Source organism: Neophocaena asiaeorientalis, unplaced genomic scaffold (assembly GCF_003031525.2).
Source record: "Neophocaena asiaeorientalis asiaeorientalis breed wild unplaced genomic scaffold, Neophocaena_asiaeorientalis_V1.1 scaffold197, whole genome shotgun sequence".
In the NCBI taxonomy this organism is placed as follows: Eukaryota; Metazoa; Chordata; class Mammalia; order Artiodactyla; family Phocoenidae; genus Neophocaena; species Neophocaena asiaeorientalis.
In genome coordinates, this window is record NW_020174703.1 from 7,779,099 (window position 1) to 7,782,812 (window position 3,714).

At 41.4% G+C, this 3,714-nt stretch overlaps 1 pseudogene across 1 annotated transcript; it reads right to left on the reverse strand.

The window, feature by feature from the left end:
• Positions 1–2,224: 2,224 nt before the first annotated feature.
• Positions 2,225–2,731, reverse strand: LOC112409290 (N-alpha-acetyltransferase 38, NatC auxiliary subunit pseudogene; annotated as a pseudogene). The gene has a single exon (XR_003005135.1). The product of XR_003005135.1 is annotated as an N-alpha-acetyltransferase 38, NatC auxiliary subunit pseudogene (transcript).
• Between the last annotated feature and the right edge of the window lie 983 nt (positions 2,732–3,714).

Genomic DNA, 3,714 nt, shown 5'->3' on the forward strand with positions numbered 1-3,714 from the left:
CATAATAAGTAAATAACACAGCATGTTAGAATGTGACATATACTATGGAAACAAGAGCAGGTTAAAGGGGATCAGTAGTGCTTGGGTGGGGCTAAATTGTAATTTTAAATAAGGTGATCACTTCAGGTCTTATTGACAAAGTTGATTGCAACTCTTCCCTTTCAGGTATGCTCACGCCTTTGCAATGTGACTTTGCTGCTTCAGGAGTAGAATCTCTCTCCATCTTTTGAGTAGAGGCTTGGCCATGTGATTTGCTTTGGCTAACAGGCATTAACAATTGTGAAAAAGGCAAAGGCTTGAAAATGATTGTGCATTGGGGTTTGCCCTCTCTTTCTGCTAGGGAATCCTTTATCACCAAGTGAAGAAGCCTAGTTTTGCCTGCTGGAGGATGAGAGCCCAAGGGGAGATAGAGCTCTCAGCTTTCCAAACCATTCTAGCTAAGGTCCCGACTGAGGCTGAGGACCATCCATCTGAGGTCATTCTAGATCCAGCTCCAGCTGAGCTGGCATAGACAAGAAGATTATAGTAGCCAATCCACATAATCATGATCATTAACAAACTGCAATAGCTTTAAACTACTGAAATTCGTGGTTGGCAATACCTTACTGATACAATGATGTTTTAACAAAAATGAAGGGCATCCTTCAAGGTGGAGGTGGGTTAGCTTTCTCTGAGTACCTAGATTTGTGGATGGGGTTGGCTACTTGAATAATTTCCAGGTTCTGTTAAGGAGAAGGAAGGTGTGAATTATGTTTGGTTGGTAAGAGTGCCCACTGCTGTAGATCCCAAACAGCTACAGGAGAGGAGAATTAAACTCAGTCTGGGTGGTGGAGAGGGATAAGGAAATGAACCTATGTGGGGGTAACACTTAAAATGTAGGTTGGAATTCTAAATAACAGGTGGCCAAGACAGCTGGGAAGAAAAGGGCAATGAATCCTTACAACAGAAGTGAACAGCTTGGGCAAGGCACAGTGATCTGTGGATCATGGACTTTGGGGGAAATGCAAGTAAGTTGTCTTGTCTGAAGTAGAATTGTGCCCAGATATTTACAACATTATCTGAAGGAATTCATCAGCTTCATCTCTGGTACAAAGAAATATCCAGGAACAGGAATATTGAACTTCAAGTATGATAGCACTTCCAAGAGATTTCCTGGGAAATTAGTTGCCCAGGGAAGGTCTAGGCAAAGGCATTTGTGTGTATCAGTTTACAAGGAATATCTGATATGATATTCCCATATCTAGATATTCCCATAACTAGAACAATTTCCATTGAACCATTTCTTTAAGAAGGAATATAATGGTGAAAAACTTAAGAACTCTGGGCCCAGACCGAAAGATTTTGAATCCTAATCCTGCTACTTCTTAGCTGCTTGACTTTGGTCAGTTTATGTAAACTTTCTCGTCCTCAGTTTCTTTTTCTGTGAAATGGGCATAACACACTTCCTTCCTGTTCCCCACTGCCATCCACTGCCTTATTTCCAGAGTCTAAAGTGTAATATTTCATGAACTGCTAGTGCCTAGCTGCTTGACTTGGATGCATATACTCCTTTTTACCTTTCTTATATGTAGAATGTCAGCATTCATGGGATTGCACGTCTGTTCTTGCTCTGCATAATCATACAGAGAGATTTCCTTCCCTGCAACCTCAGGATTACATTTTAAAATTAAATTGATAGCTACTGCTCTGAAAACCATTTCCCTCATCTGTTCCTGCCTTCTAGGTTTAGAGAATTTAAATATGCATTTAACCTATTTTTAATTGGTTGAATTGCATTCTCTAAAAAGATGTGCTCAAATCCTAATCCCTGGTACCTGCAGATGTGCCCTTACTTGGAAATAGGGTCTTTGCAGATGTAGTCAAGTTAAGATGAGGCCATCCTAGATTAGGGCGGGCCCTAAATGCAATGACCAGTGTTCTTAAAAGAAAGGGAGATTTGGAGACATACAGACACGCTCAGAAGAAAGAAGGCCATGTGATGACAGAGGCAGACATTGGAGTGACGCAAGGATTTCTATGGCACTCTGTGCTGTGGTTGTTGCAAAAGCTATTATCAATATTCCCATCAGGAAGAAATGGATCTATGCAAGAAATTCAGTGTTTAAATACATAAATGAAGACCGTCGGCAAGGAATAACTTTTTTCCCTTTATATCTTACAGCCAAAACATAGGCTTTCTGCTGCCAACATTGATATTTATCATTATCTTTTTCTTTTTTTTTTTTCGGTTACAGATTTAATGAAGTCTGAAAGGCATGCGCGATCATGTTCAGAGATAGGGAGGCCCCGCCAGGCTCTCTCTCTGCACCTCGATAGAAACGATGTGGATGTGGTGTCCAGGTACCACGGCCAGGCCCAGCACACGGGGTTCCTCGGCAGAGAAGGAATTTGACGGCTTAAGGAACTCCTGCGCCGAGCCCAGGATAACACTGCAGTCACGGTTGGTGCAGAGGAAGCAACCGACCAGTGCTTCCTCTGTCATGTGAATGCGCATGGTCTTGTTGAGCAGCGCCTCCAGCTGCTGCCTAGCGCGCATAGCCAGCGAGTCCTCGTGCTCCCCATTTGAGTCCCCTGCGCTGGAGCTGCTTTGACGCCGGCTGCAACAGCCATTCTCCTCTCGTAGCAGCATGATCCAGCAGCGGCCATTTGTTCCCAGGCCTCCTCCAGGCCCTTCAACTTCCTAAGAACCTTCCGGGTCCAGTGGTCTGAGATCTCGCGAGCGTATCATTATCTTTTTCTTAAATTTGAAAACAATTCTATTAATGTTCCTTTCACAGTATCAGATTAGTTGTGTTGGATGAGAATAATAATGATAGCCAGATCGTCATAAGATGCCTTTATCAAGTTTTGTTTTGTTTTGTTTTGTTTTCAGCAGACTTAATGAAGCAAATCAAGATTTACCAGTCCCCTGGATACTTCTTTACTCTTTAGCAAAGGGATTTGAATGAACAGTTACTGATGAAGAATGACAGAGCATTTTGGTTAGTGCACATAAAATTGTTGTTTGTTCAGGTTATAACAAATACAGTTTAAATTTACTTTCAAGTTTCCTCTTTCATTTCTCTTTGAACTTTTGCTTTGAAATTCTTCTCACGGCCAACATGCTTTCCCAAATTGCATAGACACGCCATTGCTTCTGAGACCGAATTAGCCTCCGAGATGGGCTTACACAGCCAGCACCACCTAGGCCTGCAGGCCAATGCTAGTTTGTAGCAGTGTCCAGGGAGATATCAGCTTCCTAACTGATCTCCCCCTCTTCCCAACCTAATTATTTGGAGACCTTCAAGCTTTCCAGAAATATCTGCAATTAGTCAGATGGTGTCTAGGGCTTTGTTTAAAATTACAATAGAAAATTTATCAAGACCATTTGGTCTAATGTCTCTCATCATCTTCCCTATAGATTTTTCCTCTTCTCTCTGGAGAGTTAGAAATGAGCTGTCATGATTATTATATAATTACAGAGAATAATAACAATAATAATGCTTGAAATTATTATTACACCATGAATAAGAATGATATGTAAAGATAACTCCTTGTCAGAATTAGAAAGATTTTCTTCCAGAAGCTCAAACAATGAACAGTTATTAGCTTTACAACCTCTTTTTGCTGATCGTGGTTGGAGCCCTGGTTTTGTAAACCAGGGGTCATGAGTTCATACTTCACTAGAATGTCAACCTACATCTAGTACCTAAACAAAATGACTTGTACAAAACA